At 43.2% G+C, this 23,345-nt stretch overlaps 1 long non-coding RNA gene across 4 annotated transcripts; it reads left to right on the forward strand.

Moving 5' to 3' along the window:
* The first annotated feature begins 202 nt into the window (after positions 1 to 202).
* LOC142042695 (uncharacterized) lies at positions 203 to 17,797 on the forward strand. Of its 4 annotated transcripts, none has more exons than XR_012653829.1 (6): positions 203 to 315; positions 5,894 to 6,043; positions 8,598 to 8,717; positions 13,255 to 13,401; positions 13,499 to 13,578; positions 16,114 to 17,797. It is a non-coding gene; the product is annotated as an uncharacterized LOC142042695 (long non-coding RNA). The 4 variants fall into 4 exon arrangements; XR_012653827.1 differs by lacking the exon at positions 203 to 315 and adding an exon at positions 3,469 to 3,588 and having other exon boundaries at positions 4,098 to 6,043; XR_012653828.1 differs by lacking the exon at positions 203 to 315 and having other exon boundaries at positions 3,446 to 6,043; positions 15,968 to 17,797.
* Positions 17,798 to 23,345: the final 5,548 nt, after the last annotated feature.

Consider the following 23,345-nt stretch of genomic DNA (forward strand, 5'->3'; position numbering starts at 1 on the left):
GAGGCTTACCTGCAAGGAAGAAGAGACTGTAAGGGCAAAAATTTCCCCAAAGAATTATGAATTTCCTTTAAAAAATAGTTTCCTGTAATCTTCAGAAAATGCAGATTGATTAGGAAAACAAATCCCCCGTTTTCATATATAGACACAGACCATCTTAAAACATTTCACCAAACAAAGTCAGTCTCGTTACTTCTGTTTAACAGATAGACCCGTGTCTGTGGGAGGATGTGGAGGAGAGAGGAAATGAGGCCACTGGAAGAGTTTGCAGGTGTGAGGGTGAAGCTGGGCGGCCGCCGGTTTCCATTTCTCATGAAGGTGAAGCGGGGGAAGGACAGAGTATGGGGTGAAGGGTGTTGTCCTCCTTTTTCTCCTGCCTCCTTTTCGCACTTTCTCATGGCAAAAAAGTTTGTTTGCAGGCAGAGTCACTGCTGTGCAGAAGCAGCAGACCCCATCCCAACTTTTGCCTTTCCAGCCTGATTCAAGTTGTCCACCCAAAGTCCCATGGGACTACATTCCCTGCATATGCATAGTTAGCTCATCACAGGATGGCAGCTGTTGTGGACCAATAAATACATATTTATCCTTTGCTTCTTGCAGATGGAAGAGCTGAAATACTTCAGTCTTTAGGTACTAGAGACTTGAATGATGTAGGATGAGATGTTGAGTAACACAGAGGCAGGAGGACATGGGAGAAAAATCTTTGTCCAGACCACACACGGACTGGGAAGAGTTTTAATGATGTTTTTTAAAAGAGTGTAGCTGCCAACTAAATTCAAGCTAACGCTAGTGAGAAATTACACTAGGTAATTCAAGGAGACTCTGTATTTTCTTAAATTCATTAGCTGTCCATAGAGGGTTAAAGAGAACATAAATAAAAATAATTACATAGGAATTATGGAGTTCAAACAGAATGTGTTACTCTGCTCGCACAAAGCTTCAAGGGGGACAAATTAGAGAACATTATTAGCATACTCCACTCTTTCAACAAATCTTACAAGGAAGGAAGGAAGGAAAAACGTAATAACGTAAAGGAGCTGAAGATTCATGTTTCCATAATAGCTGTATTTGCACTACCCTACCTGCGAAATTTATTCTCTGTGGTGATGTTGCTGAATATTTTTGATTTCTTAGCCATCCTGTTTTTCCCCTGTAAGCAGCTCATTTGAGTGTGGATATTAACCTGCAATATTCTCTTTGCTAAAACTTTCTTTGGCTGCATTACACCTGGGCAAGGGCTCTTACAGGGAGCAAAAAAGCAGCATGCAAAAGTGATAAGAAATACACTCACAAAAATTCATTTTTATTTGAGCTTGTTCATTCTAATTGTCCTCTTGAGGCTTGAGCTGAAGCACAGGGAAATCCAAAGGGGCCTCACTCGGCTGTGGGTCAGGTTTTCAGGTCACCTGTACATGGCAAGCGGTGAATAATGAGCATGGTGCCAGCTCCTTGGGCCTTACCTTGATGATGGAGGTAAGAATTCAGCCACTGATTTCACTAAGTGCAGCCTCAGGGCTGGAGGAGAGCGTTGCCACTGACTCCTCCTGCAGCAAAAGGCAATCACAGACCTTAATGATTAGCAGGCTGGTTTGCCCCAGTAATGCAGTTGACCATGCCCTGATTAACTGGTGCAAACTGTGCCCCAGAACATTTTCTCTGTAGAGTTAGCTCTTTTATGGATGGCAATGGTCCAAGAAGTTGTTAAGAGTCACTGCTGAGACTTGATATGCTTACAAATATATTTCCATGTGTAATTATGAGTACTGTGATGGCTGATTTGTCCCTCTCACTGATATAAACAGGCTGCAATAATACATGTATTTTGCAAACAGAACTGCATATATTGAAAACTATTTAAGGTGGACATTATTTCTCCACCTTTTTTTTTTTTCTTAACAGAATCCTTTAAGCCAGTTCAAAAAGTTTGCTTTTGCAGACAGAATGTCCTTCCCTTTAGTCTAGATTAGCCACTCGGGTGGGAAATGGGGTTTGGAGGTCCTGGCCCGCTTCTTTGTGCAACCATCTGTGAACCACTTCGTGCTGTGGCCCTTTGTTGTCCTACCAAGCTTTGCCCTGCTTTGCTAGATTTAAAACTTGTGGGAGGTGGTTGCCATCTTTTGTCTTTTATTACAGACACCAGCATGGTATGATCCAAGACCAGGGAGTCTGGACATCACAGTAATCACAATAAGGGTTTGGGAGCCTCTTGGTCAATCCCAAAACTCCCACCTGTTTCTGCAGTGGCAGAAACAGTTCCTTGGTGAACGGCCAGCTTTTAGCACTCAGCATTTCCATCTCCACAGGTACCCCTTCCTGGTGCCCCATTAAGTTCTGCTGGTGTCACAAGGATCTGGAAACAGATGTGTCATTACCAAGCATAAGTCAGATTACTCCATGGCAGAAAAGGAAATGTTCAAGCCTGGAAACAAAAGAGTTAATATAAAACTGATTTCTCTTACCTAGTTTCCAAAGACGCTAACCTTCCTATATAAATTCTCCCATCATTAATCTAATAAAGCTCTACTTTGTTCATAATTTACTACACCCTTCAATAAGCATTGTAATATTTGTGCAGGGCAAGTATATAAATCATTGTTGCCCTTCTCTACTTTTTTACTTATCTGGTTCTTTCAAGGTCACTAACCTACCTTATAGCTTTCATCTGGTTTAAATATTCTGCTATTATATTTTACACCTCGTTTCCTAGTTCATGGCCATTTAGGTATCTGCAGCTGCATCTTCTCAAGTAGCTATTGATCCATATCTCCTTGCTAAAGGTTACTAACTTTTCATCAGCAGTAATGATACAAATTACATCTGTTAGGGTTCACTCGCATCTTTTTGCTGGTTAGAAAGGGGGACTGTTTTCTGATTTTGTTGTTACTGACCATCTTTTCTGCCTAGGATATCTAAAACACAGAGACAAAAATTACATTCAGTAAAATATCCTCATTTTGACACATGTAGGCTTTCAGTGCCCAAGTCATGCAGAGAGGCTAATCAATCCCTACTGACCTCCAAAAGCCTGAAATGTAGCTGTGTAAGGCCCCAATCCAGCAAAGCACTTAAGGTTATCCTTATGTAAACATATGATCAGTCCCATTTTCGGTGTGATTTGGCGAGAAGTGCCTTTCAGAGTAGAGCATCTCAAGGCGTGCTGCTTCTTGCAAGGGCTGTGCAAGACCAGGCTGTACCGGTTGCAAATGCAGGCTCAGTCCAAGGTGTCTGGTGTTCTTGCACTGGGCAAAGTAACTCTCTTCAAGTGCATTGCTTGTGGGGACACCCCAAGGCTTTGGGGGAGGCCGTTGAAGTGCCCCTGTTTTAGAGTAATCGTGTGGGTTTCTGAGTGTGAGCCCTTGTCCTCTGCAGAGGCAGTGAGATCTCGGGATGCTCGAGTTTCTTTTGCTGATTGTTTACGAGACAATGAAATTATTTAGGAGTGGGCAGAGTAATCCTCCGGGTCCTGCAGGACCTGACAGCTGTGCTCGCTGTGTGACGACTGGAGAGATGATCCTGTCTTCTGGCTTCATCGGTTCCTTGAGCCAAGTGTGTTGCTGCCATGGGATTGCCATCCTATACTGAAAAACACAGGTGAAGTGGAGTTCTGCCACGGCTGCCTGCCAAAGAGCAACGCTGGGACAGTTATCACCACGGTATAGAAGAAAATAGGGCTAAGAAGGGACCTTGAGGAGGTCATCTCATCCAACCCCACGCAAACCACTCCTGACACATGTTTGTTTAATGTGTTTCTTTAACCCCACCAGCAGCGGAGATCCCCCAGGCTTCCCAGGCAATCTCCTCCAGTGTCTAATGACCCTTGGAGCGGGGAAGTTATTCTAGTGCCGAACTTAGCTCTCCCTTGCCGCATTTAAACCCATTACTTTTTGTGCTCTCCCTGTGGATGTGGATAACAATTTATTGCTTTCCTCTTTGCATAAGTCGTTTACATAATTGAAGACTTTTATCATGTTTCCTCTCCGTCTTCCCTGCTCTAGACTAAATAGCCCAGATAGGAGGATGAAAGCTGGAATGGGGTGTCAGGGAGAAGGAGTTAAAGGAGGAAATCAGAGAGAGATTAATCCTGTTTCCTGTCCCTACAGAAATGGACTTTTCCTTCTGAAGAACGGGGGCTGTGGGAGGAGGAGACGTGTTTCTCAGTGCTGGTGATTTACTAATGCAGCTCTGTGGACTGTTTATCTGATCGGTGGGTTGCTGCCTCGCAGCCTAAGGAAGAGGGGCTTGGGCTGACCCTCTACTGAGCTGTGACACTCCTATCCAGCCTGTGTGCTTGGGAAATAAGGCTTTAATTTCTTATATTGATGAGGATCATATCCAACTCGCACGTCAGCTCCTGCGCAATGTATCTGGTTGAGCTTCTGTGTATCATGAAAGCTGTTTCTAGGTGCCGTGTGTGTTATACAGTCAGAAAAAATGACAGTATAACACCATCACCTTGCAGCAGCATCCAGGCAGCCCACCCCGAGCCCTGCCAGGGAGCAGGAGCCCTCTCCTCTGACGGCAAAATGTTTTTTTTCTTGGGAGTGTCGCCTTCACCATGGCTGTGTGCTTCCCACCCATGCACAGGATGGAAAGCCACCCGCCACACACGCTGCCTACATGTGTTTCACAACTTGATTGCTGTTCCTAAAACCAACACGTGGAACAGGCAAATGCCATCTGATCCAAAATGCCCCAGGGCGTATTATGTCAATGTCACATACATTAAGAAAGTACAGCGAGCGCTTGGAGTGACTTCTTGTGTTCATAGCCCTTTTCCATTATTCACGTCTGCTGTCAGAGCGGTAGCACGTACACAGCCGTTGCATTGTGGGTGTCATAACCTGGAGGAAACAAAAATAGCTCCCATCCTGGAGACTTTCCAGAGAACAAGGTGGGGGCTAACATAGGGAAAAAATGGTTCTTTACCGCTTAGTGGTCCCAAACAGCTTTCAGTGACACCTTTTGCCTTGCTCTAAGCGCTCCAAGAACGGCATGTAAAGTAGAGCTGTTTTCCCTAGGCTCCTGGCGACAGGCGATCACAGGTTTATTTACATCAGAAAAGGGCTGGCCTTGAAGAAAACAAAATATTAGAGGCTGTTTGGGACAGCAGGGAAGTCCTTTGCATTGTGGACTAGCTCCAGGACCCCCACCCCACTCCAGCTCCTCCACTTGCTCATCACTTGGATGTTAAGAATTTCCACTTCAATTTCACAGTAAAAAAATCTTGATAAATTGCAATCCAACTGATCATTTTTTTCAACTCTCCTCTCCCCACCCCTTCCTCCCCAGAGTGACTTTGAAGATGACTTTTGTATTTCTGAATTAAAACCACATTTGCCCAATACTGCGAAGAGAGGAAGCAGGGACAAAAGAGAGAGAAACCCTTTTGTTCTCCTCCTCATGGTTCCCCCTTACCTGCTAAGCTCCAAAATAATTCCTAACAGCTGAGGTTAGCCAGGGACATCTAATCCCGGAAAGCTGGCTCTGAATTCCAGCACCAGCACATTACATTTGAGTTTCATCAACAGCCATTTGCATCTAATTCCCCCAAACCTCTGAAGAAGTGTGAGTATATGTACAGGTATGTGCTTATTTAATTGAAAAGGGGAAAAAAAAGATTATTTTTCATAAATCCAAGCCCAAATGGCATTGGCAGTGGTAGCAACATCCATGCTTTTTAAAGCTAAGCAAGCTCAGGAACTGTTTTGAGGATGTACTGGGGTCTTTTTACACTGAACAGCCACGTCTATAGGATGCCCAAGAATTGTGATTCTCAAGCAAAGGGAGGGCTGAATCCTCTTTCCTTGATTTCCTGTAATGGAAAAAGATTGCTCTGTGCCAATGGAGCTTAAAGAATCTTGCCGAGTTTGCTGAGACTTGTCCTGTTTGTTTACAGAAGGGGCGTAAGGAGCATCCAGGCAACACAGCAGAGAGAAACCTCTTGGGGTTCAGCTCGACTGAGACGGGAGGATGCGGCAGCAGCCGGCTCACTCTGAGGGAAATGCACCTTCCCAGGCATGAATGGGGACCAAACAGGACATGTTGGGTAAAATTGCAGATGTTTTTCTTCTTTGGAGTCAGTCAGCAGGGATAACATATTTTTCTCAGGGGACTTTTAATGTTTTCAGATTTCCCAAGTTGGCCCTAGCTATCTGTGACCTAAAGATAAAACTCCCCGTCAGTTCTGTTGCGCCCCTTCCCAGAAAGAAAATTTCCAGCATCTTTACTTTTGGTGGTGTTTGCTCTAAGACCATACATGTTTTATTAAGAAAAAGTTTTGGTTTTGCTGTTTAGCCAATTGAAATGAGTAATGAAAATGTTATTTGTATGGGACAAAGGAAATATTTTCTTTTAAATTATCTCATCTTACTAATTGACTACAATGGGACTGCTTGGATGTGTGCAGTGTACAGCATCCAGTTCCTCTGCTCAGACCAGGGCTTCAGCCAAGCTGGTATAAACAATCCCATGGGAGAAAACAAGAGTAAAAGCTATCAGGTATTTAGGGCTTCCTGTCGCATGGAGCCAGCTTAGCCTCCACGAGGAAATAATTTGGGTGTCTGAAAAGAACATGTCCTAAAAATGTTAGAAGTTTCTGTGGAAGATGAAACACTAGAGAATACTGATGATTAAAAACATAGTGTAGAAATAAAAAATTAAAAGGACATCTAGAGAAAACTCATCAAGGAATAGGTATTTTCTCTTGTTCAGTGCAGACATCACTGATAGCCTGCTAGCATAGAAAGTACTTGCTATTGATGAAAAGTAATAATATAAATCCACGGTATGTCTGAATGCAAATCAGAAAGGGAAAACATTTAATATAAAGGATTACAACATTACAGTACAATTCCCTTGAGGTGCAAAAAATCTCATATTTGAAAGTGACTTGAATATAATAATCTTCAAATATTCATGGCTGAAAATATTTCCTAAATGCTGTTTCCAAAATGGATGTCGCGAGACGGCAACTATGTCCTGAGCTGATTTCAAAACCACGGCAAATAATGTGGTTTCACATAAACACAGAAGAAAATGTGACATCAACAGAAATGAAAGGGGGGGGAAATCTCCATGTCTGTGTGTCAAGGATGGAGAAAAAGAGAGAGAAAAGGCTTAAAAAAGAAAGCTGGAAAAGCCAGCTTGGAGAAGCAATGTCATTCCCAGCTCACCAACCCGTCCGTGCAGTTCGCGTGGTTACGATCTATTCCCCCTCGGCTCCGGCAGCCGCTCTCCCTGTTGCCTACTGCCAAGAAGTAGGTCAGAAACCTATTTTTGTCTCTGTTCTTCTGTGGCCACAGCGCGGTCCCTACCCCCATGCGGAGATGGGAAAACCTCTGAACGGAGGCTGGGAGACCAGACCTGTCCTGCAAAACCCCGGGCTGAGCGGGGTGACCTGTCCCGGGGGTCCCTCTACAGTCAGCGGCAAGAGAGAAAAACGATGTCTCCAGCAGCAGGGATTGCCCCTGGGGCTGCCCATCTCCCTCTGCTTGCCGGAGAGGGATTTTAAAGGAATTAGGGACTTCGTCTGTGGTTAAGTGCCCAAACTTCACAGGACGAATCTGAGCCAAAGCATGTGTAACGTGCCGTCTAGGAAGCCTGCGTCCTAGCGGTGCAGAAGCGTTTGGTGGTCTCTCCGCTCTTGGCGGTCTGGGTTAGAGCGGCCTTGCAAACGCTCATGCTGGTGTGGCTGAGGTGGGGATGAACGGGGACGTAAGGCAGAAGCAGGGAGCTGGGAATGAAGCAGAAGGAATTGCGATGTGAGCGCACGTTTAGTGCTCCAGGGCTGAGAGCTGCCTGTTTCTGCTGCTGTTCCCCAGGGCTAGTGATTTTATCACCTCTGCTTGCTAACATCGTTCTTTCCTCTCCAGGTACCAGCTACCCTTTTATTTTCCCCCTCTCAGATCGTCCAATTGATTAACATCCTTCAGTTAAATTCAGTAGTTGTTTTCAACTTGTACTTACCTTTGAAGTTAGCTAGAAGACATGCTAGGAAGCTGCTCTGATTTTCCCGCTATATCACCTAGAAATTAAAAAAAAACAATAATAAATTAACCTGAAGATACTATCTCTCCTTATGGAGTTTCCTTATTTGTATCTCTGCGTCACGAGTGCCAAAAACCTCTTCTCGCTGCCTCACCCCTCTCCCGTCAACGTGAAGCAAAGGCTGGCGGGGACGGCGGTTTTGCCACCCCGGAGCCCTGTGACCTTTGAAGGACAAGTGATCCATCTCCCTGTGGGAGACTTTGCGTTTTGCCGCTGGTCAATGAAATACTGTCCCTAAGTGAATAGTTTTACACGTGGCAAACCCAGCCAATGCTTCCGCCTCAGGGCATGGTGCTGTCCTAAAACTCAGTTTCGCCGTTTGTCACCATTGAGGTGAGTTGCAGGAGATGCCAAGCAAGAACATTAATTGTAAAGTGGACCTCTAATTACGGTTCCCTAAAATATCTGCAGGGTTCACTCAAACCCTGCGTCATTTTATCTGAGGGAATTGCAATCTCTGTGACATGAAAACAAACTGCAAAGCGGTTGCCTCATCATTCTGCTTCTAGCAGGTCTCGAGTCCAGCTTTTCAGACCAATTTTTCCTTTTCACAGTGCATCTGTCAAGATTCCCGCTCTGGAAAAGAAGATCAGAGCAAATGGGGACTGAAGAGAACAAAAGCTGACCCAAACCTTTGACCTAAACTTAACATAAAACCAAATGAAACCGTAGAGGTTTGTAAATGTTCATGGAACATTTCCACCTCCTGCTCCCCTCTCCTTTATCTTTAGTTTCTTTATCCTTCTACACTTACTGTTTCTAATTGAAAGTCTAATGTAAAGCTCCACTAAATTAATGGAAAGATTCTCACTGATTTTAGCAGCTTTTGATTCAGCCTCCCAAAGAAAGGAAATAATTTCTTTAATGAAAGTGTCTTTAAACTTAAAAGAAAACAAAACCTGAAAAGAGAGAAGGAAAATCAGAGGTGAAATGCAATTTTCCAGCTAGCAGCACATGTTCTTGACCTGAACCACGCCCATAAAATTGGTATGGATATTGTTAACCCAGGAAAATAAAAATCACTGTAGAGAAACAGAGAATTGCTGAGCTAACAGTGAACTGGTTTAATAAGCTATAATGCCTATTTGCAACAACTAGAAATTTTGCCATTCTTTGCTGTCAGCTTGTGCTGTTGAAGAATACCGCTGGTAATCAGCTGGCATTTATGACTTGAAATTTCCATTTGTATGTGTGAGATTGAGTCTTTCCCTTTGTACCAAAATTGCAAGAAAAATGTCAATCCCATGAAAACTTTATTAGGGAAATAACTCTCTGCTACTGATACAGTTTTTAACTTTCTGGTGACTTTTGTCAGAAGGGGGTAGAAATGTGATAATTTATAGGGCTTAAAAATACCTGAGCTTCCCTGAATGATGCATTAGACGGTCAGAATAAGAGCATTCTTATCTGAGTTGTATTCTGGATGCATGGATGAGGGACTTGCGGAACGTTGGTGAAACCAGTTCAAGCAGAAATTAAGATGTGGCTTTTCTTGGATGGCTGTTGTTATGCTGTCGTTTGGCAGTGACAGTTCCGATGGATTAGTGTTGCCAGTTCAGAGCTTGGTCTCCTCTAAAGTACTGACCTGCCTCAAGCTCCTATTTTGCACAAATTGGATGGTTTGTGCATGCAGACTGGTATGGCTGCATATTTTACTTGTGAATACACGCACAGCTTATCTAGAGAATTATTTCCCAATATTTATGTAACAGACAGTTTTGATTTTCACAGTCACTGGGTAGATGAACACAGAACAGTGTGTGCTCCAAAGGCTGTTACTCGGTCTTAATGGAAAACACAGATGTGGGAAATGCTCCTAGGAAGAAGCTGCTAGTAAGCAGCTACTGCTCGTTTATAATGTTTCTGTAAATGAGCATTATTTTATTATTCTTTATATGCAAATTTTACCCAGCATAGCTGTTTTGTCATTCTCTCTCTTTCATAATTTTCTCTTTGTCTCCTCTTTGTCTTTTTTTTTCCCGTCTCCTACTAGATTTTCTGTTTCTGAATTCCTCCAAAGTCCTCTCCAGTGTCAAGTCTGGAATGTCTGGTCTCTGCCAGCAGTACGCTCACTGTCTCTCTCTGAGAGCCTGACAGTAACGCTGGCACCGCTGGGAGACCTTGCGATGGGCACACTGAAAAGCTTGCTGCCTTCAGAGCATCTGCTGGGTGACTTTGTCTTTGGAGGTTTGGCTAGTTCTGTCCATGCACTAAATGTTGTTCATCTCCTAAAGGAAATGCGGACTTTGACGCAAAGGTGCTGGCTGAGGTCTGTGGACCATCCAGTGCAGGGTAGCTGTGGTGGAGGGAATCCTCTGGGCAGAGGGATCAGGGACAGAAGAAATGATCCTATTTGGTTTTTTCAGCCCAAGTTAGAAAGGGAAAATTCTACGTGTTGGCCCAGTGACGGTCTCTTTTGACTGTCAAAACTTAAAAATCTTGTCTTCTTCTCCCCACTCATCTTGGATCCATTTTTTTGTTGGCTGCAATGGCTCCACTGGTGGGGTTTTTTATAAATTTTTGATCTATCTGATTCTAGAAATCATACAGAGCATGACATACTGGAAATGAAGCAAAATGTACCAGACATAAACTCAGCACATTCCCTGTAGCTCGTATTCTCTGAAGACTCATTTGTCCCTTTCCTCCTTTTAAATATTTCCTCTCTTCTTTTTGGCCTGATCTTGTTATTTGTTTCATCGGCCATTTGTTATCCAACTCTTGGCGAAATATCAGGGAAATCTTCCTGACAGTGAACTGGGAAGAGCTTTCTTAAGGGAATAACAACAGCTTCTTTACTTGGGAGAGCTGAAAACAAGACAAGCCCGAATATTGTCTTTATCGAGACAAAGTTTGAGAGGACTGTTATGTGCAGTGTTGGACTCAGTTGTGTAACTGGTGTAGCTTGTCCAGTTGGGCTTTTCTTTGGTCTTTAAAGGGTTTAAGGTGTCATTTCTCCCTGTAAAACTTGCCTCACTGCTGTGACAGTGGTCAAGTAGGCAGTGAAGGAGGGACGGACAGAGCTGCTGTGTGGTGGGAGCTGAGCTCCACATGTGTGGCTCCATGGAGATGGTGGGTCTTCTCATCCAGGGGTGGAGATGCCCTTCTGACTATGGGCAGCCCAGGCAGTCATTAAAACGAGCAAACTGCATGCTTTCATCCCTCCTGAGTCCACAGCTTCCTCAGCTCAGATGAGATGGGCTTAGACCCAGTCTGAGCCTCAATAAACTTTTCACTTTTGCAGTTTCACTGAGGGTTTGACTTTGCTCTGGGATTATCCTGACATTCAGCTGCTTCGGGGCTGTTGGGTTCCTCTCTGTCTCCTCTCCAGCTGAAAGTTTATAGCTGAGCTGTGCAAGCGTGTCCTAACTTCAGAGCAAACTCAAGAAAAGGCAGCTCCAGCTGCAGCTCACAGCCTGCCAGAGAGACTCCCCTGGCAGGTCTCCGACAAGCCTGTTACTACAAGTTCGCCCCAACCAGCAATTCTGGCAAACGCAAAAATTTGCATGAAGTTCATATTAGTTCAACGTTAGCTCATGTTGCCAACAATTCAGTAGTTCCTTCGAACTGCTTGAATCTCAGTCGAAAGATTTAAGCACACTTGCCATGCAGCCTCTCTGAGATAGTTGTGAATGTGGGCAAACGTATAGTTTTCACAAATATCATGGTGCAAGTGAGTTTTATAACGTCTTCTGAAAGGATTGAAGATTTTAAATCCTAGTACACAGTTGTCATCTCTGCAAGATGTGACAGCGTCTAGATTAACTTCCAAAACAGCATAGGACACAGAAAAAGTAGGTTTATGTAATAATTTTTACTTCCACTCACTGATTCAGTGACACCAATTGCATAAAAACAAATATTTATAAAGGTTTTCCTTTAAAAGTTTCTACTGCTTTGACTGCATGTATTAAAACACAGCCTGTTCAAAAGCACTTCTCCCCCTAAAGCACTCTATGCATTATAACCTCTTATAATTAATTATAATAATTATATTAATGCACTCTGTGCATTAATACCTTCGGCTGCGACAGAGATCTTGCAGAACTGAGGATGTTCAAGCTAAACAGGTTTTGTATTTTGTTCCTTAAGTTTGTCAAAAAAGTCTTTGCGCTCAGGAAAAAAAAAATAAATCAATATTGGTCAAATTTTGGAGAAGGTTTGCTGAAAAATCTCTAATTTGATTTCTTTTTTAATCTGGAAATTAAGTCAAATTTCAGTGGTTATTTAATGAATGGTATTATGCAAATATTAGCAACGTAGCTGACGTTTTCCCTCCTCTCCTGACTTACTATGGGAAACAAGGATTAATTATTGCCTCACCCCTTGTATTGGGTGAATCCTGTGTACTACGGGCTGAGGCTAATGAGCCAACCTCAATCCTTAACTAGATCTTGAGCAAGACAGTGGCTTCCACAGCTCCCCACAAATTTCTGCAGCACAAAAGGTAGCACCGTATCCAATGACCTGGTCTAGTACTTGTTCACACATTACCTAGACATATACCCCCAGCTATTGGAGCCAGGACCACTTCCATCCTGCTGGAAAGGGCTTTCCAAAGAGGAAGAAAAACTCCTCCTGGTGCCACGCAGAACAGACAGTGGCTTTGCGGGGATGTCCGTGGGAAGGGACATCCATGGGAAGGGGTGGCTCCTGCCCGGCCCCGGGAATGGGAGGCATGTCCGCAGTGGGAGGCAGCACTCACAGGGATCCTGGCTCTCACCATTGAGCATTGTTCGGAACAAACGTAGATGCTGTATATGAATGTAAAGCTTAATTTGTGGTTTTTACACCCACCACATTTCTTGGAGTTGACATTTTCTGGAACTTTAGGGCTTTTTATCTCGAGGCTGTTGTGCTGTGGTGTTTTGTTTTTTTTTTCTTGTTCATTTTATAGAAAGCTAACAGCCTGTGTTTTTTCATCTACATAATTAAATAGCATGCAATCAAATTGACCCACGCTTTAGTCAAAGCAGCTGTGTAACACTGTCCTCTACTCAAAGGTGTACAAACCTGGAGGGCAGTGGGGACACATGTTCAGTTGGTATGATACAGTACAGCTGCACCATGACATTGCTTGGGTGGATGCTGAAAAATCTGGAGGAATTCCCTGTGGAAATGTGGAGTTGAGAAAAAAAATAATAATATGCCTGCTTCACCTACTGTTCCACTTTGTGCCCAACAATGAGAACAAAGTGACTTATTTTTCAGAAATGCCTTGGACCAGCTGTGACTGAACAGCACAAGGGCTGTTTCATGTTCCTGATACTGCCCAAAATGTTCAGGGCATTTTTCAGGTGGAAGGAAGTTAGAGCTAAAGAGACACAGAAGAGAGAGTGAGGATATTCAAGGCAGCAGGTATTTAGTTTAAGTGCAATCTCATTCATTCTAAAATTTCAGCTCTTTGTTGATGACTTCATAGTTTAAAAGAAAAAATATTTTTCTGCTCTCTTAGGAGTAGTGAAAAGCTCCTTGTTTCTCCTGCTCTGTGGCAGAAGATACTGCATTAAGATTTGTAGAAGGCTTTGACATGAGGTATGTAGTGCTCACCTCTGAAAATCAGATTAATATTTTCTCTGAGGATGGAAAAAAGGTAAGACAGTCACCCTTTTTCTGGGAATTTCCAGCCAAACAGAATAGTTATGTATTTTAATTCATTGGCAAGTGGGCCACAGTGCGGATCATTGGGTCCCCTTGCTGGGCACAGGTTGATGGGTGTGCGGAGGTGGCAGGGTTGTTGTCACCTCGTGCTCTACCATCATCAGGTGTGCGGCTTTGGCAGACATCATGAGTCAAAACCCTGAAGGGTCTCTTCCAACTTTCTCAAAGCTGTCTCTTTATCCTTCGCAAGCCAGAATGGTGGAGTTTGGCACATGAAGCAACAAAATCAGACATAGCCAGCTGGAAGAAACTGGTAGTAGCCCCAGACAGGCACTGATGGACATTCCCCATTGGTTGAAAGTTTCTAGTCTAGTTTCAAGGACAATTTAATTTTCAAATCTCTTTCCCATTGGACATGTACACATGAAGTCAGGTAGCAGGGATAAAGACTGGCACAAGAATATATGTCTAGCTGCCTGATTTCTATTGTACACCATCATTATAGTAGCATATACTTTGAACTGACAGCATTTTTCAGCAACAAAGTACTTTAGAAATATTAATCTCACATCAGCTATTTGTGTTGAATATTGCCTTATTCAGCAGGTGATGTGAGCCAATATTATCCTACTTTTATAGACAGCAAAACAGAGGAGAAAGAAAGATTAAGTGACTCACCTAAGGTCAAGCAATACGTCCAAGAGAAAACCTAGTTAAGCTTGGGGATTACTGCCTCCCAGTGATCAAGAAATGTGTGCAATTATTTCTGAGAAACTAATGTATGTAGATCTACGATAAATTAGAAATGATACTAGCTTAGGAGGTTGCTCATTCACCAGCGTGAGGGACATTTTCATTGCATGGTATTGCAAAAGTCAGCAGGCCATGGTGCTTACGGACAGCAATGGCCAGATCCTGCAAAATGTCACCATGTTCCTACTTGTGCAAGTCCCATGGACTTCAGTTTCTTAAAGGAGAGCTGGATCTTCAGCAGGTGATTAACACAAGTCTAGAGTTGTGATAAGCTTGTGATTTGGTGAAAATGCCCAAAGTTTTAACTCTTTTAACCTCTTCTCCTCACTATTGGCCATTTGCCATTCCATTAGCTGAAAGGCATTAATACTGATGAGACTATTTCCCAAATATGGGGATAGGCTACATGATGAGGAACAGACAAAGTTTTATGTCCATGTGACTTGTACAACAATAAGTCTTGTGGTAACAGCATCTCTGAAATTGAACACTGACGGTATAATAATTTTAGGAAACTAATTATCCCTTAGACAGTTGAGTAAATTTCAGAAAAAAAGAATGTTTACATTGAAAAATTGGCTAATAATGTATCTGTACCCAGGGGAAAGCAGAAGCCAGGCCTTTTATTCTTTGCCTTTCTTCTCTTACATTGCATTATGAATGCCATTCAAGGAAGCAACCTCTGCAGAATAGGTCTAATTGCTAACTAATTATGTTTCAACAAAAATGAGCAGGGTCCCAGATTTTACTTGGCTTGGATATTTAAAGGCAAATTATAAGTTACGTAATAAAACAACAGAATCATTAAGCGTTGATTTACGTGTTTATTTTGCTATAAGAAATGAAATTTTTATTGGAACAGAATTAAACAGAAGTTTATGTGCTTGTATTCCCCATAGCCTTTTATACTCTAGTAATATAGCAATATTCATAAATCATACCAGAGTTTTCAAATTTCCTCAGGAGTGACCTAGGCAAGAAATCCTTAACAACTTGCTGAGAGACTTTGAAATTAAATTCAGCTGTAATATCATCATGACCAATTTATGGCTAGTTTGGTTGCTACAAAGGTACATTTAAAGCAACTGAAGTACATGGTGAGGATAAGATAAAACATGGGTTTAGTATCATGTAGTTATTCCACTAGAAAGATTTATTCTGTGTTTCATTACTTTATTGAACATGGCAAATCAGTCTGTTCCTTGAGAGAGAGGAAACCTTATATAATGAAACATGTAAATACTAGGCCTTCAACCAAGCAAAACAGGGAAAACACTAGATATGAGATTAAACCTTTATATAGCTATTGAAGGACTCTGTTCCCTTTGACATCAGATACATTTGTGCGTGTACATGAACATGCATACACCAGCATACACACATGTGTAGTGTCTCTATATACCTGTGTATGTATAAATATACACGTGCTCATGCATGCATACACTCTCTGCTTTAGAATAGGCTTAATAATAAAGTATCACTGAGGCTGAGACAGACATTATCTTGCACAATTTGAACCACATTTCTGAAATGCTCAACATCCCTGAAGCTCATTGTTGTCCCACTGCAGCTTTTGAACTTCCTGCAAGGCTCTTTATGGCAAATTAAGATTGATGACAAAGTGCAACGTTTTGAAATTATTAAAGGTATTTGTTTTTCCTTTAATTTTTTCTGCTACAGAATGAAAAGCATGAAAAATGATTCTTTTTTTCACAGTAATTATATGTCTGACTTCTCAAATTTTATGCCGACAAAAAACACCCTCTGAACTTGTGTGTTGGGACCCAGCTTGTAAGCGTCTTGCTTTATCCCACTCCAGCATCATCACCACCTCTTGTTTGAGATGTGGATTTTCATCCTGTCCTTGCTGGTTAAGACCAGTGAATCATTTCAGGTAGAAGTTAAAGTAAAATATTTCTCGGTGTATGTCTTTTCGTGCCACCTGTCTTCAGGTAAGTGGCTTCCTATTGCTGTTGAACGTTCTAGGATAGCAAGTTTCTGTAGGTGACCTTCTCCAGGACTTCTCGCCCTCACCAACCTCTTTTCCATCTACGCCCAAGGGGCTGACCCATGACCGAAGCACCGAGGGGCCAAACCTCCCAAGATCATCATCTTCCCAACCACCCTGTGTGGTGACGTCTTGGCATCATCCACGGAGCAGCAGTTTACAAGAGCCCCTATGACTGACCAGAGATCTCCCCCATCCTGCTGTCACATCGCTGCCTACGACCCAGTGACTGATGGCTGGCTCAGTGCCGCACTGCCGATTCGGTGGGTGCCCTCCAAATATTGTCCGTACAACGACGACGGTGAACGCGTAATGCCCACAACAAGCATTCAGCCAAAGGGAGCGCCAACCGATGCACTCGCTGTTTAATATGCAACGAAAATGAGTTGCCGCTAAACTCGTTGCACACATCCATTACGTGAGAGAAGCGTCAATATTTCTGTAAATCCACCAGGGAATTTATTCATCTCAGCCTCCAGCAATGGTGAATTACCCTGGTGACTGGTGCAATTCGGAAGCATGTACAGCCATAATGAGAAAGTAGTGTGGTTTCCTTTAAAGTAATATAGCGGTTATTGCTGATAGTTACTGCCTTTGTGAAGTATTAACGCGTGGTTATAGTGCAGTCATGAAGCAAAATTATAGGGGCCTGCAGAATGTTACTTAGCAACACTTGCTAATGTTGGGGTGGTAATGAAGAAATGGTGTAAAAGAAATACAGAGTATATTGTAGTCATAAAATAAACTGTGGTGTTACTTGAGAAAGTTGTTCTGAAGATGAAGGTGTCTATTTCTTTTTGCCATGTGAATATGGTAGGAGAACTTAAGAGCTGATTTGAAGCAACACGTTTGAAATATCTAAGTAACAGAAACAAGAATTATGGGTTTGGTGGTGGTTTTTTTTTTTTTAATCCTTGCTGCTGCCTGGGAAAAGCATCAGAATTGCTGGGCTTTTGAAGATCCTCTCCCTGTCATTTCAAACCCATCCTGAGACACTAGCTGGCCAATTAAAATAACCTCTCCTTTAGAAACTAGCATTTGTCAGAGTTAAGAATGAAGGCTTCCTTCTACTACATCTATTTTCCCCATTCATTCATTTACGTAACTCCCTCCACTGTTAATCAAGTGCCTGTAGGCATATCTCAAGAAAAGGGTAAAGCCATAAAAATAAAGGCAGACATTTCTAGTAATAGATGAACCTTCTACATGTTGCAGATCTGTCTCAGACACTTATCTTAGTTTATCTCCACCTGTTTAAATTGGAAAACTCACAAAAATCCATCTCCTGTGAGATTTCCAAGGTTTCTTGATTTCATGTGGGTCAGAACTTCCACAAGAGATGCATTTCTCAGAGCACTTCTGAGCTGCTGCCAGGAACAGGGAGTGCTGGACTGTGCCACTTAAAAAAAAAAAAAAAAAAAAAAAGTTTTCTTTGAAAAGTCACCAGATTTTATAAGCTTAAAAAAAAATTAGCCTAGTTCAGTCTCAGATATGATTAAAAGAGCTGCCCTGATTTAGTGGTGTCAAACAAAGTATGTTTGGGTAGAGCATCATTTTGTAATGGAAAAAGTGTTAGTGGAAGAACTGCCTATCAGCACTGCTTGGACTGGACAAGGACTGAGACTTAAATTATAAGAGTCTTTAATACTGGAGAAAAGGAAGACTGCTAAACATGTTGTAACTAGAAGGCCATCTCTTGGTCTCCCGGCTAAAGGAAGCTGTGAAGACAACATCAACAACATCTGGAATTCTGCTGATTAAATAATAGACATTTGCCTGCTTTGCACCTCACCCTGGCCGTGCAAAGCGAATAGGAAGAAGTTTCTCATTCCTATCCCACCAGGAGTGCTGAGCCATGAACATGGAGTGATGGTCCAGGGAATGTTTCACGGGAGAAACTTTCTGTATACATGAATTTAATAAAAAAATAATATTCTCTAGTTGGTAACATAGTTGCTTCCTGCTGTCCTTTAATTTTGTATTTTCTTTCCTTGTACATGACAAAGTCTTTTTTTTTTTTTTTAAGTTCTCATTCTTGCACATTGCCTTACCCAAAGCCACCAGGACACGTCTACCAGGGGCTACCCAGAGACAAATGGAAAATCAAATGTAAGTGACCGGTGATGCAAGGGAGCTAAGCCTGCTGTTAATAAACCAGTCTGTTTCAGCATTGGTCCCACCAAAACAACAAAAAAAAAGACATCCTTCTGAAACATTTTTAGTAGGAAAACCCCTGTGCAAAGGGAGACCTTACTAAGACACCTACTCATGCCCTTCCTCTAACCACCATGTTCATTTCTCCCCAAAACATGCAACTGCAGTGACTTTTGGCTTTAAATCTGCTTTATGACCCCTTGAGATACCATTGAGATTACAGCTGAGGCCCTTAACAGGACAAAATTAGTAGCAAATATAAATTTAATTTGATGAACTTAGGATAAAAATGATATGGAAAAATCAACACTGACAGGAAAATTCTAACATAAAAAATTATACCGGAATTAGCAGAGTCCTCTGCATCTGTACACATTTCTTCTAGCAGATGTTCTGCCTGTCCCACTTTTGGGCAGCTCTCGGTCAAAATGCTCCAGACCTTAAAAAAAGGTGGTCCTCATTTTGTAACTTTTAGCAGTGTTTATTTTGGGTGAACAAAATTGTCTTCTGTCTTAAGATGTTTAATGATTATTTGAAAGCAACTTGATGAATAGAATAGCGCAGACTCCCACTTGGGGCAAATGTATTTTTGGAGTGATTCATAATAATTAATCTTTGTCTAAGTGGAATGCATTAATTTCTCCTACTGGTGATGACTGTACTGTTCCTTTTCTAAGTTAGATGGTTCTGCTCCAGAGGCGTACTTGCTGATTAAATTGGACCGCGACCGGGTACTCAGGTTATGTCACTGTTATCCAAACGATCTTTTAAAGAACACAGAGTACTTGTTTTTGCAGATATCGCAGGCCCCACATTTAATCACGGACCTTTGTAGCTTGTTATTTCTAGAATTCAGATTACTGCAATTTAAAAGCCTCTCTGTCCTTGCCAGTGCTCAGTGACATAAAATAAACCCACATATTAAGAAAAAAACGACAAAACATGTCAAGTTGCACCGAGGGACGGAAAGAAAAAGAAAGCAAGCTTTACGGTGATCTGGAAACGCCGTCTGCAGCACAGCTATAAAGGGCAATGTCATAATTTGCTAATATTTTCCATGCAGCCAGAACTTTATTTTTGAGAGTGCTGTTACCCACGGCAGTCCCCACGCAGCGGGGGGGTCCCCGGCGAGCACCCGGTCCTGCGGCGTGGGTGGGTTGCGGACGCGTAGCAAGAGTCGGTTCGTACCCTGGAGAGCGTGCGGCGCCGATGGGCAGCGAGAGGGGGAAGGGGGGCAAAGCAGAGGAACCAATTTCCCGCAGCTGCCTGCTGCTCCGCGGTGGGACCAGCCACCAAACCCCGGGTTTAGCCTCACGTTTGCTTCTCTTGACCCTGACTGACATCCCCGGGGTGGCTCGTGGCTGGCCCCGAGCCCTTCAGGGGGGCTGCCGAGCCGCTATTGAGGAGCAGGGTGCCTGTTGCCGTTTTCTTCCAGCTGCCTCCTCCTCCTCTTGGGTACCAGGGACTATAGTGGGGACGCAGACAGAGCCAGCACGGCCTCTGCAGCCCTTGATGGACTGAAATGCTCCAAGTTCCTTTTTTAGTAAAATCGCTTTGCCTCGAAAGTGCTGCAGAGCAAAGCCCGCTCGCCCCCGCTGCCTCCCTCCTTGCGCTCAGCGCGGTGGCAGTGCCAGGCTGACGTGCCAAAAAACTCCTTATTGCAGTATCCCAGGGCCCCACAGCCCATACCCCGGCCCAAGACCCAGCCCAGCCTCAGGTTTACCCAGAAAGAGCAGCCTGTCCTCCCTGCCCCATCAGGTCCCTCTCCGATGAGGGCTGGTGGCAGCATTGCTCCTTTGTTCTTTTTAAATATGACATCTAAGGAATGAACAGAAACCATCAACTCTTTCTTTTTTTTTTTTGGCCTGGGATAACAAATAACTTGCATGCAACTGGAAAACACCACACTCAGGGCAGGACTTTGCTGGCTGCAGGATGAAAAACCCCTGCACAGTGTCATTAATTTCTTCCGCAGCCGGTTTTGCCTTTTCTGTGCCAGCCCTGAGCAGCCCACGCTGCTGCTGCTGGGGCACAACCAGGGTGCTAGGAAGGAAAATAACATGAAGTGGTGATGGGGGCAAGTACCATAATATGCTACTGAGTTTGCTTGTGCTCTATTCCCAGTTCTGATGTCTTCCGATTTCAGAAAGGGCTTTGGCCCTAAGTCTTTGCCGGTATTCTACCACATAAACGATTTACTTGTCCAGATATCTCCTCCAGGTCAGATGATAGCTTGGGGTGGGGATGACTGGCATCAAGGTGCCCTCAGTGGAGATGCACGAGGAAGGCAGTGCATAAAGGGAGGATGAGGAGTGGGTGGGCAGGGAGCAGAGCAAGGTAAAAGGGGTTTACATTGCAGCAGGGGAGTCAGGGAGGTGCTGGGAGCTAATGAGCTGCTAACGAGGCTGATAGGGAACATGTGGAAGTAAATAAAGTAATCAATAAGCAGGAGAGGTGGTTGGAGATAGAATGTGGAAGTGCATGAGGACCTGAACAGTGAATATGAGGCAGGGATGGAATTAGGGTGAAGAAGATAAGGTTGGATAAGTGGTGAGGCTGGGATGAGGGTAGGATATTTGGCATTGCAGATAAGAAGGGGCAGACTTACATTCACAATTCTAATGAACTGACTTGTTGCCTATCAGGATGTTGCTTTGTCCAGTGCCTGGTTGGAGCTTAGTGCTCCTGGTTCAGCTCTGAGCTCTGGCAAAGGGTCCCTGTCTCTCCCTAAACTTTCCAGAGACCATCTGCATCTCTGTCAGCATGTGGGGGAGATGCTTGTACACACACCGTCTGTGTGGCTGCAGGTGTGATGCCAAGCGTGAGACAGCGTCTCTGGTTTAGGGAAATTACCTGCTGCACAGTGATACGATCCTTGGTGACGTGACAGGGTACTGATGGGTGTCGAGGTGGGCTTTGTCTGTTGCTGTTGTTGTTGATCTATTTCTATAGGTCTCCTGCCACCCTGGGTGGCTCTGCTCTAGTGCCAGATCCTGGAAGAAGGATGTTATCTGTCGAATTCCTCTTCCTATATGATGGGAGGTGAGTCTGGGACTTCAGGGCAAGGCAGGATGGTCGCATGATTAAGATCTCGTATGTTTGAATGCTGTCCTGATGAACTGGCTTCAGTTTCCTCGGTTACCCGAACTAAACTCTTTCAAGATGACTACTGCTGTGGTTTTGGCCAAGGATTGGTTTTTGCAGATGTTGCATATTCCCAGTTGCAATAGATACTGATGAGTTGAGTTTTGCAAGCACAGTGTAAAGGGCTCTGAGAAACAAGTTTTCTGGACAGTTTGGACACCCCAAAATTAGTAAAATTTTTTACTTTTATTCAGATTATTTCCTACCCCTCCCTATTCTCACAACATGTGATTTAGCTGCAGGAATACTTCCGTTGCTTTTGGATGATCCAATAATGAGAAGTCCAGAAAACCCATGAGGCTATGAACAATTTTGTCTTATGTGCTCAAGTAACAGGCAGCAAGTAAGGCATGGTGCAATGCAGTAAACAGCAAGTAGAAAACCAAAACATAAAAATCATTGAAAAGTACCCTCCACTCTGTACAAATGAGGGGCAGAAAACTCTTGGGAAAATCTTTGGGAATTTAGCTGCTGTTGCTGAACTCCTGTTAGTGTAAAGATGATGTTCATGTACTTTTGCATAGATAAGGTCCCATTTCAGCCACTCGTCTGACACTAGGTCTTATGTTGCACCGTGAATAAGACAGTCACTTACTGACAGAGTAACTTCTACTTGCCTTGAGGGATGGTGACATTACTGGGCCCTGTATTAGAGGCTGAAGATGGCCGATCAGTTTCTACATCTCTGGACCCTGCTGGGAACCTGAACTGTTAACCTGAACACTCATTTTTTATGTGTTTTCCACTGAAACAGTTTAAAAGCATCTCTGTTACTGTGAATTCTTGCTTATTTGTCATAAAGGGGGAAAAACACCAAACAGAAATTAACAAGAGGATTTTCTTTGTGACTTCAGTCCCTCATTAGGAGGTTTATGATCAGGCTTTGGGAAAGCTTTCCTTGAATTATTTTAAGGTTCTAATGATAAAAACCTCGGGGAGGTCATGCACATGGGGGATTTAATACCCATTCAGAACCATCTGGCATTAGATTACATGCAGGGAAAGAACAAAATCTGGCAGTAATATTCATCTCCATTAACCCAGAATACAGGCTGATATGATTATAGCAGAGAAAATACTCTCACTCTTTCACCAGGAAAAGCTCTTAATAGACCTGGGCTAAATTGGTTTATAAAACCAAAGACTTCTTGAAATGTGGATCTGCCCTCTCATTGAGTGCATTTGCTTTGGCTTTTAATATGTATTTCATATCTCTTTAACCTTGACAACTGATATGTTAAGGTATAAAATATTGCTAGGGTGAAAGATTGCATTTGCAGCTCCTAACTTACTCTGCGAGTGCAGTCTTAGTAGCGTAAACATGATGCTGGAGTAGACCCCATTCGTGCTTTGTTTCTAACTCTTCTCAAGAGCATCGCTGAGATCACGGTCCCAGTGACATCCTCAGCAAAACTCCCACTAATATCAGTTGTGACTAAATAACCTCCCTTTAAACTATTCCTCCAACACCCCAAGCCAGCTACGTGCTTAAGCATGTGCTTGGCCTGAAGCACACTGACTAGTGAGGGTATTTGGTGCAAACCCAGTTAAGAGAGTGAAGAATACTGGGGAGACGGTCACTTCTCATCCAGATTAACGGTCTTTCACCCTAACTGCTGGGCAGGCTCTCTTCAGCCTCCTG

Source organism: Buteo buteo, chromosome 21, assembly GCF_964188355.1.
Source record: "Buteo buteo chromosome 21, bButBut1.hap1.1, whole genome shotgun sequence".
In the NCBI taxonomy this organism is placed as follows: Eukaryota; Metazoa; Chordata; class Aves; order Accipitriformes; family Accipitridae; genus Buteo; species Buteo buteo.